This window comes from Melozone crissalis, unplaced genomic scaffold (genome assembly GCF_028551555.1).
Source record: "Melozone crissalis strain CALT ecotype California unplaced genomic scaffold, PUWL_Pcris_2 ptg000109l_1, whole genome shotgun sequence".
Lineage (NCBI taxonomy): Eukaryota > Metazoa > Chordata > Aves > Passeriformes > Passerellidae > Melozone > Melozone crissalis.
In genome coordinates this window covers 1,164,552-1,178,919 of record NW_026535886.1, presented here as the reverse complement: position 1 = coordinate 1,178,919, position 14,368 = coordinate 1,164,552, and positions in this window count along the sequence as shown.

Below are 14,368 nucleotides of genomic sequence, written 5' to 3'. Positions count from 1 at the left end.
ATTCTTCCTACAAGGTTGGTAATTTTTTTTTCCATGGGCTAAATCAAAGGCACACGGGTCTTGGGCTCTGTGCCAAGGCCTCTGAGCCCTCTGACAGGGTCTCGAGTCCTGCAGGGCAGCCAGAGGAATTTCCTGGGTTCCCACATCCTGCTACAGTGTAAGCCTCCTTAGCCAATCATGCTATGACACACAAACCTACAGCACTGCATCCTAAACTTCTTGTTTACCACTATAACTGATTTAATTTTTTCTAGATCTTGAACTCTAAAACTCTAAACTTTCCTCCACTTCAACGTTCCTCCCCGTGTCTCTGCTATAATAAACTAGAAATCCACATTCTCGCTTCTAGCACCTAGCTTTGGAAGCCCTTTCCAAGGTCTCCCTTCAAATCCTGTGTTTAATTCAAAGCTTTGCTGACAAGACCAAAGGTCTGAGATTTCCCTGCGTTTGGATTTCCAACAACACTGATGCTGTTAGTTCCAGAGTGCCCGGGATCCCTCTTGCAAGTCAACTCTGGTAGGAACAAGACGGCTGGCAGGGGGCTGCTTGTGGCCTCTGACAGCCCATTGCTTAGGGCTTGCCAGCGCCCCAGCCCCTCAGGGGCTGCCCCAGCCCCGCCAAGCTGCCCGGCAGCAGCGCCGCAGCCCCACAGCAACTCCAGAGCAGCCCTATCCAGATGCACCTGGGAGCCCTCAGCAAGGCAGCCAGCAGCACACGGGCAGGAGGACACGGATGTGCTTTCTGCCCGGCACAGGGCTTGTGGCCGTCTCCAGGCACTGCTCTCACAGGGATCCCCGCAGCCCCGGCCCCTGCCCACCCGCTCTGTCACCAGCACAAAGGCTTCAGCAGAACCACCACAGGCCAAGGGGCTTCTGGCCATTTTCCCTGCAACACTGCACGCCTGGGCAGCTTGCTGAGCCATGGCACCCTTCTCCCCCTCTTCCCCAATGCCCTGCAGACCCTGGGCAGCAAAAGAAAGCTCCTGGGAGTCTGTGTATTATAACATACTCTATATTTATACACTAAAGAAAAAACAAATAGAAGAAAAGAAACAGAACAATCTTTCAGAAATGGAAAATTCCCGCTGGCTCAGGTGGCCTCAGCAGACTGAGCCTCTGGGATCAGCTCTCTGCAGAGCTCCAGCAGCGCAGCCAGCCAAGCCCCGACAGACGAGGCCGTGTCCTCCATGCCCTGCGGAGCTGATCTTGCAGCCTCTGGAAGACGGAATATCGCTCACTCTGCAGTGCCTGGAGGACATACAATGTTTCAAGTGCCAGATCTGACACGGCACTGCTGATGTCCTCTGTCAGGTGTTCCAGGGCTGAAAGAGAAGGGAACAGAGCCATGGTCAGATCGCGGATCTGCGGGGAGCCGAGGAGAGCTCCCTGCCAGGGCCATCGCAGCCGGCTCTAGCCATGGCCAGGAGGGAGCAGGGACCAACGGGACCAGCCCAAAGCTGCTGGCCAGGAATCGCCCAGGTGGCCCTGAAATCTCTGTGTGCTCTCCCCACGCCGCCCCTCGTCCGCACAGGGAGCAGAGCCCTCTGCAGCCGGGCCAGGGCTTGCAGCTCCCCCGGCAGCCCCCGCTGCCAGCCCGCTGCCCTCACCGTGGCAGATGAGCCAGAGCTCTTCCTTCTTCCCCCTCAGGTGCCGCGCGGCCATGCCTGTGAACACAGAGCCTGTCACGGGCCCAGCGGCACAGCTCCCTGCCAGCGGCGCTGCCGGCGCTGTGGCCACACGGGCTGCTGGCCCGGCAGGGCTCAGCCCGGGCCCTTGCCGCACACTGCCGCCCCAGGGCACGGCTGCCAGAGGGCGGCAGCAGCAATGCCCGGGCCAGGCGGGGCTTCACGGCGCCAGGCCCCGCTGGCACTGCCGGGGCAGCAGGCGGGGCCGGGGCCGAGCTGCGCCGGCCGGGCCGGGGAGGGAGCCCGGGCTCGGGACTCACCCGCGAACCTGACGGCCGCCGCTCGCAGGGGCTCCTGTGGGCTCTGCAGGTAGGGCAGGACCCGGCGCAGGTGCTCGGCCGCTCGGCTCCTGTCCTCTGCCAGCTGCAGAGAGCGGCAGGAGGGAAGGGTTGGCGCGGGCTCAGCCCCTGGGTCAGGCGCTGCCTGCGCCCCGCCCTGGCCTCCCCTGCCCGCACAGCCCTGAGGCGCGGCCAGCAGCCGCTGGCGCCGGGCTCCCGAGGGGAGAGGCAGAGGGCCGGCTGCTGCCGGGGAGCCGCGGTGCCGGCCCGCAGCCCCGCAGCCCCGCCGGGCCGGGGCTCCATCGGCCCCCGGTTCGGGCCCAAGGGAGCCTGGAGCAGAGCCTTCACGGCTTCTGGGTGCAGCACCGGGCAGGGGCACAGCTGCCAGCCCCACACACTGAGCACCGCGCTCAGGGGGCTTCTCCGGGCTGAGGCTGGGCCTTGCAGGCCCTCCTTACCAGGCACTCGCTGAACTTCCACAGATTCTGCCTCTTCACCAGTCTCTCAAGATTCCTCCTCTTCAGGAACTCGGCCACACAAAGCAGAGTTTCCTGAGAAGCCTGGAGAAGAGCAGAAACGCAGAGATGGAGAGATGGCCCCACAGCCCAGGGTGCAAGGCCCGCGTCCCCTGTGCCAAGGCCTGGAGGAGGCTGCAGCCCGGCAGGTACCAGGGCAGGAGGCAGACGAGCCCCCTGCCAGGGGGACAGCAGCAGCCCACGAGCCCTCACCTGTGCCACAAGCCGCTTCTCATCGTGGCAGTGAAAGAAGAGGGGCAGCAGGCTCTGGTGCAGGGGTGTCTTCAGGGCCTTTTTTTCCTTTTCCCCTTCTGGAAGAGTCACCAGTGTTCGGAAGAGCAGTATGGAGAGCAGCTGCACCTGCCAATTGTTCTGTATGGAAGGAAGAAAAAAAGACCTCACCATTGCGGCTGCATGGGGCTCAGCTTGGCGCAGGCCTGCAAATCCACAGGGCACAAAGTGTCCGGGCGGCACCCAGTGGCCGTGGCTGGGAGCAGTGAGCCTTACGTGGTCAAAGAGTGGCAGGAGCGCCTCAAGCAGCTGCAGTGTGATGGGGCCGGGCATCAGCATGTCTTTGTCCAAGATGATAAAGCTGAGTAGCATGACTGTCATGAAAACTATCTCTCCATCTGCATCCCACAGGAAGTCCACAAGACTTTCAGTCAGGCTCCACATTTTTTTGGTCTGTGCGGAACACAAGTTTGAGAAACGCCATCCTGCTGCCGCCGGGCCCAGAGGCCAAAGGCCTGTCCTGGAGCACTGGGGCAGCTGAACTGGGAGGCAGGAGGGGTGGGAGCAGCTGCCCCAGCACCCAAAGCCCAGCCAAGCCCAAGCGACCACATTCCCCGACTCAGCCTCAGCCACTGCCCCCTTCTCACCATTGAGGGCTCCTCAATGAGCTCAAGAAGGGCCCTGAGCGCCAGGCGACGCCTCTCCCTGCACTCGCTCTGCAGCTGCCTTGACAAAATTTGCAGGACTCTGTTAGCACCACGTTCACTCAAGTCCAGGAACTCGAGGACCTGAAAGGTACAGGGCAGTGACAGGGACCCGGCCGGCAGGAGCCCGGAGACGCACGGGGCCGGGCCCAGGCAGCAGCACAGGGCACGGGCACCGTGCCAGGCAGCTGCGGCTCCGAGAGGGCAGAGAGCTGGGAGGCAGCTCAGCCAGGCAGCGCTGGCTGTCAGGCTCACCTCTGCAAGGAACGCCATGGCGGGCAGCTCCCAGCGTGGCTCCTGTGTGCTGAGCAGCCGGAGCAGGTAGCGAGCGATCCGGGAACACAAGGGGATGGAGACACAGCACATCTCCCTGGCAGGAGGAAAAGGAACCAAGACTGCGGGCCAGGGGGACAAACCTTTGCCAGGACTGACACACAGAGGTCTGGTCTTTCCCCAGCATCCTGCAAGGGGCCCTGGGCTATTTGGAAGGCAGCTCCTGGTGGGCGCCCTCCTCTCCCAGCCTTTCCCAGTCTGCTTGGCCATCCCTCGGTGACAAGGCCTTCTGGGCCACGACCTCGGGGACTGTGTGGAGCTCCCTGGACACAGAGCACAAATGTCAGAGGCAGCAGTGGGGAGAAGGGGGTCTCACCTGGCCAGCAGAGCCACAGCATAGTGGTGGGTGTCAGCGCACAGCAGCGTGTCCCAGCCACAATTGCCTTCCATTGCCACCACCACATCCTCATGCTGCATTCGGCAGAGCAGGGACTTCAGGGTGCGCACTGCAAACCTGCGTGCACAGCAAAGCCCAGGTCACGCTGGGAACACTGGCTCCTGCCCGGGGACGTAGCAGGGAAAGGAGGATTGGGATGGAGCACCTGTTGGGGCTGGTGGCAAGGCCGTATTCCTCCTGGCATCCCTTCCAGAATGCATCGACCTCCTCTGGCGTATCCAGAGTGCTGGAAAACACTTGGGAGAGCAGATGTAGAAAGAGGCGGGGCAAATACACCGTCACCATATGTGGGACGCAGGGCATCTGGAGGATCTTCCACATAACCACGGTTGCCTGCAAAAGACAAAGCCCCCCGAGACAGGGCTCAGTGCCGAGGTGTCGGTGTGGCAGGGCCCGAGCAGGGCAGGGAGAGGCTCAGACAGACGCAGGGGGAGCACGGGGCCTGGTGGGCCTGAAGCTGCCCCTGGGCCGGGTTTCCACCCGGTGCCTAAGGCAGGGAGATGCAGTGGGGGAAGGAGGACGGAGAGCTGCTGGAGAGGCAGCCTTGGGGCCAGCAAAGGCCAGTTACAGAAACTCACAGCCAGGACAAAGACACCCGTTTTGTCCCCATCCGAGGTGCACATGCTGTGCTCTGGCCAGCTGCCCAGCACATCCAGGAGTATCAGCAGCGCTGGCTCTGCAGTCCTGGGCGAGCACATGATGCTCTTCCACATGGTCAAAGCAGCTCTGTGGGGTTAGAGCTCTGTCTCATACACAGCACCGTGGCCTGGGCAGCAGTGGGGACCTGAGCTGGCTGCCAGCTCTGCCTGTGCCCATTGCCACTCGCCAGCAGCACCCAGGCAGCCCAGGCCACTGGGGACAGGCCCCTGAGGGGCAGCGAGGGAGCACGGCAGCAGGCTCGGGGGCTGACGTGCCGGGGCTGGCCAAGGGAGCAGCCAGAAGGCCCTGGAACTCTCTGTTGGTCACACACCTGGGCCAGGCTTTACAGGCTGATGGGCTGGCGAGCCCTGAGCCCTCTGGGCATTTTGGCCCCATACCTGTCACAGGACGGGGCCACACGCAGGAGCGTCATGACTACGTCAGCAGGCTGTGCTTCGGTGAGATCCAGCAGGGTCCTGTTCAGCCTGTGCTCAGCAAACTGATTGGCCAGGAGCCACTGGTGGATGTACCTGACCAGGGCAGGAACCTGGAGAAGGCACGGGGAGACTTGGAAAGCTGCCAGAGGGAGCAATGTCACCAGCTTCCCCACAGAAGTGCCTCCCTTCCCACCACACTGCCATGGCCTCAAAGAGTTCCAGTGACCAGCAGGCGTGGCTTGGGAGACCAAGCAATTTCCTGGGAGCATGAAACCCTTGCCACAGGCTGCTTACTTGCTTTGGACTGGAGAAGCCCTCCTCTACGAGCATATCCAGCAGGGCAGCACTGGTCTTGGTTTTGAAGATGTGCGAATATGCTCTGAGCCCAGTACCCATGGTGCTGGTCTCTTCCGCCCGAATTTTCTTGATGAATTTGCAAAGCAGCTGTAGGAGAAGGGCAAGAAGCCAGGGATGTTGCAGGGAATGCTCCAAGCGCGGTGCCAGCAGGCCCAGCCCAGGTGGGGATGGCTGCAGGTACCTGGGCTGTGCTGCGGAAGAGGCCACGGGCGGGGTCCTGCTCCTGTGTGCGCTGCAGGGCTGCACCTGGAAAAGAGCGAGCGCAGCCAGAGCTGAGGGGCTGCGGGAGAGGCCGGAGAACACGGCCCAGCCCTGCGCTCCCCAGGCAGGGACAGCCCTGGGACGCCCCAGGGGATGGAGCGTGGCCCCTGCAGGGTGTCTGCCCGGCCCCTCTTCTGTCCTGTCCGTGGGTATGGGATGGGAGAAACTGGGATGGGATAAAATGGGATGAGATGGAATGGTGCCAAGTTGGCTGCAGGCACCAACCCTGTGGCCCAGCTCTGCCACTCACCCTCCTGCGGCAGCTCAGACGGCACCAGCGCTTTGGTTTCATGTGCACGGGCAGCTCCAGGGCTTTCTTCCTCCTCTTCCCCCCCGGCCACCTTGGGCGCTTTCAGGGGTCTCTGCTCCATGAAAATGACTGGATTTGTGAGGGCACCTGCAGAAGAGAAGCCTTGGGAAGGCCACAGGTCACCAAGTCCTGTGGTCTGGCCTCGAGCTCAGCTGCAGGAATAACGCCTTGGAAAGGCTCCGGGTCAGACAGGACCGAGTGTGCTGTGCGGGGGCTCCTCACGGCACCGCTCTGTCCCGTTCTGCCCCGTTGTGCCTTCCCAGCAGCTGGGCAAGCTTCTATTTCCCACGTGTCACAAAGGGCCCTTGGTCACCGGGTTCCGTTCCATGGCACCGAGACCGTGCTGCAGCGTGCCACCCAGGGCCCTTGCACACACTGCCTTCTGCCCTGGGGCCACCCCCAGCCCAGCCAAAGTGGCCCAGGCTGGAAGGAATGCCTGGCCCCCCCAGGTGTCTAAGACAGCCCGCACAGGATCTTTGGGAAGGGCTCAGACCACCAGCAAACGCTGCCCGGCTCTGCGGGCACAGTCCTATCCCCATATCTTTCCCTGAGAGCATTTGAATTACTAAATGAGAATCATTTGAAGGGAGGACATTTACATTTTCCATTTCAGAGAAGGCTTCTGCCTTCCTTAGCAGGCACCTCTCTCTTCAAACCAAGACAATTGTTTATCATCTTGCAGATGCGCAGTTGCTGGGGAGCCCCGTTTTACACCAGGGACCCGGAGAACCATTCCCAGCAATTGGGAAAATCCTAGGTGGTCCATCCACCCACAGATGAAGTCTCCAAATGTGCCCGAAATTGGGTCCAGCTCTTAGAGGCCTAAAAGAGCAAGTCCAAGTGACTTGATGATATTTTTAGCCCAGAAAGCCCTTCAGCTGATGGCACACTTCACAATCAGCAGGGGACACAGCTAGGCCAAAGCCCAGACCTCTGCTGGGAGCCTTTCTCCTCAAATACCCTTCAAACAAACCTCCATGCAAGTCACTTGGAAAGTTTCTTCAAATGATCCATTTCTGGCACATGACTACACAGGGTTAAGTGAAAGATTCTAAAGCAGCTGCTGTGGAGTCAAAGAGCCAGCACTAAGGGTCCTTGTCATCTCTTTGTAGCTAAATGCCACTTTGGGGGATTTGAGGGAGTTTGGAACGAGCTAGAGAGCAGACCTCCGAGTATTTTAGATGATGCCATTGCTTTTTCTTCTCTTCTACATAGACAGGAAAGGTGAGTTTGGCTCACATCTGCACTGCATGGCTCACAAGGCCCGCAAGACTTGTAGTTACAAGAGCTTTGAAGGATTTCTTGGCCAAGAAGACACGGCCAACATGGATATTTGTGTTTTGGACCCAATCTCCAATGTCTCGTCTTATGGAGTCGTGCTCTCGGGGTCTCTAGCTGGTCAGTGTGACCCCGAGATATGTTAGAAAGTCTCTTTTCCCGGTCCGGCGGTTGAAGAAGGAGTCAGAGCTCTTCATTTCTCAGTGTCCAGGTTGTTTATTGTATCTTATCTATAAAATTCTTTCTCCTGTCTTTCAAGGTCCGCACAGCCAGACAGTCTAAGGCACTCTGCCTCCCGTGGGGCAGTGTTATCTTTTTATACTAAAAAGAACTACGTGTACAATATTTGCCATTGCTTTCCCATACATATCATCTACGTTAGACAGTGAGCTTCTACTCTAAACCAATCTAAAAGTGCCAACATCACAGCAGCAGATGGAGGCCAAGAAGAAGAAGGAGAAAGGCTGGACATGCCCAGATTCCTCATCTTCCCCCCTGAAGCCCCATTCTAAAATGCCCTAAAATCTATTTTTCCACTCGGTGATAAATTCACTGTCATTCTGCTTAAACCTTTGTGGCTTGTCATTCTTCCTACAAGGTTGGTAATTTTTTTTTCCATGGGCTAAATCAAAGGCACACGGGTCTTGGGCTCTGTGCCAAGGCCTCTGAGCCCTCTGACAGGGTCTCGAGTCCTGCAGGGCAGCCAGAGGAATTTCCTGGGTTCCCACATCCTGCTACAGTGTAAGCCTCCTTAGCCAATCATGCTATGACACACAAACCTACAGCACTGCATCCTAAACTTCTTGTTTACCACTATAACTGATTTAATTTTTTCTAGATCTTGAACTCTAAAACTCTAAACTTTCCTCCACTTCAACGTTCCTCCCCGTGTCTCTGCTATAATAAACTAGAAATCCACATTCTCGCTTCTAGCACCTAGCTTTGGAAGCCCTTTCCAAGGTCTCCCTTCAAATCCTGTGTTTAATTCAAAGCTTTGCTGACAAGACCAAAGGTCTGAGATTTCCCTGCGTTTGGATTTCCAACAACACTGATGCTGTTAGTTCCAGAGTGCCCGGGATCCCTCTTGCAAGTCAACTCTGGTAGGAACAAGACGGCTGGCAGGGGGCTGCTTGTGGCCTCTGCCAGCCCATTGCTTAGGGCTTGCCAGCGCCCCAGCCCCTCAGGGGCTGCCCCAGCCCCGCCAAGCTGCCCGGCAGCAGCGCCGCAGCCCCACAGCAACTCCAGAGCAGCCCTATCCAGATGCACCTGGGAGCCCTCAGCAAGGCAGCCAGCAGCACACGGGCAGGAGGACACGGATGTGCTTTCTGCCCGGCACAGGGCTTGTGGCCGTCTCCAGGCACTGCTCTCACAGGGATCCCCGCAGCCCCGGCCCCTGCCCACCCGCTCTGTCACCAGCACAAAGGCTTCAGCAGAACCACCACAGGCCAAGGGGCTTCTGGCCATTTTCCCTGCAACACTGCACGCCTGGGCAGCTTGCTGAGCCATGGCACCCTTCTCCCCCTCTTCCCCAATGCCCTGCAGACCCTGGGCAGCAAAAGAAAGCTCCTGGGAGTCTGTGTATTATAACATACTCTATATTTATACACTAAAGAAAAAACAAATAGAAGAAAAGAAACAGAACAATCTTTCAGAAATGGAAAATTCCCGCTGGCTCAGGTGGCCTCAGCAGACTGAGCCTCTGGGATCAGCTCTCTGCAGAGCTCCAGCAGCGCAGCCAGCCGAGCCCCGACAGACGAGGCCGTGTCCTCCATGCCCTGCGGAGCTGATCTTGCAGCCTCTGGAAGACGGAATATCGCTCACTCTGCAGTGCCTGGAGGACATACAATGTTTCAAGTGCCAGATCTGACACGGCACTGCTGATGTCCTCTGTCAGGTGTTCCAGGGCTGAAAGAGAAGGGAACAGAGCCATGGTCAGATCGCGGATCTGCGGGGAGCCGAGGAGAGCTCCCTGCCAGGGCCATCGCAGCCGGCTCTAGCCATGGCCAGGAGGGAGCAGGGACCAACGGGACCAGCCCAAAGCTGCTGGCCAGGAATCGCCCAGGTGGCCCTGAAATCTCTGTGTGCTCTCCCCACGCCGCCCCTCGTCCGCACAGGGAGCAGAGCCCTCTGCAGCCGGGCCAGGGCTTGCAGCTCCCCCGGCAGCCCCTGCTGCCAGCCCGCTGCCCTCACCATGGCAGATGAGCCAGAGCTCTTCCTTCTTCCCCCTCAGGTGCCGCGCGGCCATGCCTGTGAACACAGAGCCTGTCACGGGCCCAGCGGCACAGCTCCCTGCCAGCGGCGCTGCCGGCGCTGTGGCCACACGGGCTGCTGGCCCGGCAGGGCTCAGCCCGGGCCCTTGCCGCACACTGCCGCCCCAGGGCACGGCTGCCAGAGGGCGGCAGCAGCAATGCCCGGGCCAGGCGGGGCTTCACGGCGCCAGGCCCCGCTGGCACTGCCGGGGCAGCAGGCGGGGCCGGGGCCGAGCTGCGCCGGCCGGGCCGGGGAGGGAGCCCGGGCTCGGGACTCACCCGCGAACCTGACGGCCGCCGCTCGCAGGGGCTCCTGTGGGCTCTGCAGGTAGGGCAGGACCCGGCGCAGGTGCTCGGCCGCTCGGCTCCTGTCCTCTGCCAGCTGCAGAGAGCGGCAGGAGGGAAGGGTTGGCGCGGGCTCAGCCCCTGGGCCAGGCGCTGCCTGCGCCCCGCCCTGGCCTCCCCTGCCCGCACAGCCCTGAGGCGCGGCCAGCAGCCGCTGGCGCCGGGCTCCCGAGGGGAGAGGCAGAGGGCCGGCTGCTGCCGGGGAGCCGCGGTGCCGGCCCGCAGCCCCGCAGCCCCGCCAGGCCGGGGCTCCATCGGCCCCCGGTTCGGGCCCAAGGGAGCCTGGAGCAGAGCCTTCACGGCTTCTGGGTGCAGCACCGGGCAGGGGCACAGCTGCCAGCCCCACACACTGAGCACCGCGCTCAGGGGGCTTCTCCGGGCTGAGGCTGGGCCTTGCAGGCCCTCCTTACCAGGCACTCGCTGAACTTCCACAGATTCTGCCTCTTCACCAGTCTCTCAAGATTCCACCTCTTCAGGAACTCGGCCACACAAAGCAGAGTTTCCTGAGAAGCCTGGAGAAGAGCAGAAACGCAGAGATGGAGAGATGGCCCCACAGCCCAGGGTGCAAGGCCCGCGTCCCCTGTGCCAAGGCCTGGAGGAGGCTGCAGCCCGGCAGGTACCAGGGCAGGAGGCAGACGAGCCCCCTGCCAGGGGGACAGCAGCAGCCCACGAGCCCTCACCTGTGCCACAAGCCGCTTCTCATCGTGGCAGTGAAAGAAGAGGGGCAGCAGGCTCTGGTGCAGGGGTGTCTTCAGGGCCTTTTTTTCCTTTTCCCCTTCTGGAAGAGTCACCAGTGTTCGGAAGAGCAGTATGGAGAGCAGCTGCACCTGCCAATTGTTCTGTATGGAAGGAAGAAAAAAAGACCTCAGCATTGCGGCTGCATGGGGCTCAGCTTGGCGCAGGCCTGCAAATCCACAGGGCACAAAGTGTCCGGGCGGCACCCAGTGGCCGTGGCTGGGAGCAGTGAGCCTTACGTGGTCAAAGAGTGGCAGGAGCGCCTCAAGCAGCTGCAGTGTGATGGGGCCGGGCATCAGCATGTCTTTGTCCAAGATGATAAAGCTGAGTAGCATGACTGTCATGAAAACTATCTCTCCATCTGCATCCCACAGGAAGTCCACAAGACTTTCAGTCAGGCTCCACATTTTTTTGGTCTGTGCGGAACACAAGTTTGAGAAACGCCATCCTGCTGCCGCCGGGCCCAGAGGCCAAAGGCCTGTCCTGGAGCACTGGGGCAGCTGAACTGGGAGGCAGGAGGGGTGGGAGCAGCTGCCCCAGCACCCAAAGCCCAGCCAAGCCCAAGCGACCACATTCCCCGACTCAGCCTCAGCCACTGCCCCCTTCTCACCATTGAGGGCTCCTCAATGAGCTCAAGAAGGGCCCTGAGCGCCAGGCGACGCCTCTCCCTGCACTCGCTCTGCAGCTGCCTTGACAAAATTTGCAGGACTCTGTTAGCACCACGTTCACTCAAGTCCAGGAACTCGAGGACCTGAAAGGTACAGGGCAGTGACAGGGACCCGGCCGGCAGGAGCCCGGAGACGCACGGGGCCGGGCCCAGGCAGCAGCACAGGGCACGGGCACCGTGCCAGGCAGCTGCGGCTCCGAGAGGGCAGAGAGCTGGGAGGCAGCTCAGCCAGGCAGCGCTGGCTGTCAGGCTCACCTCTGCAAGGAACGCCATGGTGGGCAGCTCCCAGCGTGGCTCCTGTGTGCTGAGCAGCCGGAGCAGGTAGCGAGCGATCCGGGAACACAAGGGGATGGAGACACAGCACATCTCCCTGGCAGGAGGAAAAGGAACCAAGACTGTGGGCCAGGGGGACAAACCTTTGCCAGGACTGACACACAGAGGTCTGGTCTTTCCCCAGCATCCTGCAAGGGGCCCTGGGCTATTTGGGAGGCAGCTCCTGGTGGGCGCCCTCCTCTCCCAGCCTTTCCCAGTCTGCTTGGCCATCCCTCGGTGACAAGGCCTTCTGGGCCACGACCTCGGGGACTGTGTGGAGCTCCCTGGACACAGAGCACAAATGTCAGAGGCAGCAGTGGGGAGAAGGGGGTCTCACCTGGCCAGCAGAGCCACAGCATAGTGGTGGGTGTCAGCGCACAGCAGCGTGTCCCAGCCACAATTGCCTTCCATTGCCACCACCACATCCTCATGCTGCATTCGGCAGAGCAGGGACTTCAGGGTGCGCACTGCAAACCTGCGTGCACAGCAAAGCCCAGGTCACGCTGGGAACACTGGCTCCTGCCCGGGGACGTAGCAGGGAAAGGAGGATTGGGATGGAGCACCTGTTGGGGCTGGTGGCAAGGCCGTATTCCTCCTGGCATCCCTTCCAGAATGCATCGACCTCCTCTGGCGTATCCAGAGTGCTGGAAAACACTTGGGAGAGCAGATGTAGAAAGAGGCGGGGCAAATACACCGTCACCATATGTGGGACGCAGGGCATCTGGAGGATCTTCCACATAACCACGGTTGCCTGCAAAAGACAAAGCCCCCCGAGACAGGGCTCAGTGCCGAGGTGTCGGTGTGGCAGGGCCCGAGCAGGGCAGGGAGAGGCTCAGACAGACGCAGGGGGAGCACGGGGCCTGGTGGGCCTGAAGCTGCCCCTGGGCCGGGTTTCCACCCGGTGCCTAAGGCAGGGAGATGCAGTGGGGGAAGGAGGACGGAGAGCTGCTGGAGAGGCAGCCTTGGGGCCAGCAAAGGCCAGTTACAGAAACTCACAGCCAGGACAAAGACACCCGTTTTGTCCCCATCCGAGGTGCACATGCTGTGCTCTGGCCAGCTGCCCAGCACATCCAGGAGTATCAGCAGCGCTGGCTCTGCAGTCCTGGGCGAGCACATGATGCTCTTCCACATGGTCAAAGCAGCTCTGTGGGGTTAGAGCTCTGTCTCATACACAGCACCGTGGCCTGGGCAGCAGTGGGGACCTGAGCTGGCTGCCAGCTCTGCCTGTGCCCATTGCCACTCGCCAGCAGCACCCAGGCAGCCCAGGCCACTGGGGACAGGCCCCTGAGGGGCAGCGAGGGAGCACGGCAGCAGGCTCGGGGGCTGACGTGCCGGGGCTGGCCAAGGGAGCAGCCAGAAGGCCCTGGAACTCTCTGTTGGTCACACACCTGGGCCAGGCTTTACAGGCTGATGGGCTGGCGAGCCCTGAGCCCTCTGGGCATTTTGGCCCCATACCTGTCACAGGACGGGGCCACACGCAGGAGCGTCATGACTACGTCAGCAGGCTGTGCTTCGGTGAGATCCAGCAGGGTCCTGTTCAGCCTGTGCTCAGCAAACTGATTGGCCAGGAGCCACTGGTGGATGTACCTGACCAGGGCAGGAACCTGGAGAAGGCACGGGGAGACTTGGAAAGCTGCCAGAGGGAGCAATGTCACCAGCTTCCCCACAGAAGTGCCTCCCTTCCCACCACACTGCCATGGCCTCAAAGAGTTCCAGTGACCAGCAGGCGTGGCTTGGGAGACCAAGCAATTTCCTGGGAGCATGAAACCCTTGCCACAGGCTGCTTACTTGCTTTGGACTGGAGAAGCCCTCCTCTACGAGCATATCCAGCAGGGCAGCACTGGTCTTGGTTTTGAAGATGTGCGAATATGCTCTGAGCCCAGTACCCATGGTGCTGGTCTCTTCCGCCCGAATTTTCTTGATGAATTTGCAAAGCAGCTGTAGGAGAAGGGCAAGAAGCCAGGGATGTTGCAGGGAATGCTCCAAGCGCGGTGCCAGCAGGCCCAGCCCAGGTGGGGATGGCTGCAGGTACCTGGGCTGTGCTGCGGAAGAGGCCACGGGCGGGGTCCTGCTCCTGTGTGCGCTGCAGGGCTGCACCTGGAAAAGAGCGAGCGCAGCCAGAGCTGAGGGGCTGCGGGAGAGGCCGGAGAACACGGCCCAGCCCTGCGCTCCCCAGGCAGGGACAGCCCTGGGACGCCCCAGGGGATGGAGCGTGGCCCCTGCAGGGTGTCTGCCCGGCCCCTCTTCTGTCCTGTCCGTGGGTATGGGATGGGAGAAACTGGGATGGGATAAAATGGGATGAGATGGAATGGTGCCAAGTTGGCTGCAGGCACCAACCCTGTGGCCCAGCTCTGCCACTCACCCTCCTGCGGCAGCTCAGACGGCACCAGCGCTTTGGTTTCATGTGCACGGGCAGCTCCAGGGCTTTCTTCCTCCTCTTCCCCCCCGGCCACCTTGGGCGCTTTCAGGGGTCTCTGCTCCATGAAAATGACTGGATTTGTGAGGGCACCTGCAGAAGAGAAGCCTTGGGAAGGCCACAGGTCACCAAGTCCTGTGGTCTGGCCTCGAGCTCAGCTGCAGGAATAACGCCTTGGAAAGGCTCCGGGTCAGACAGGACCGAGTGTGCTGTGCGGGGG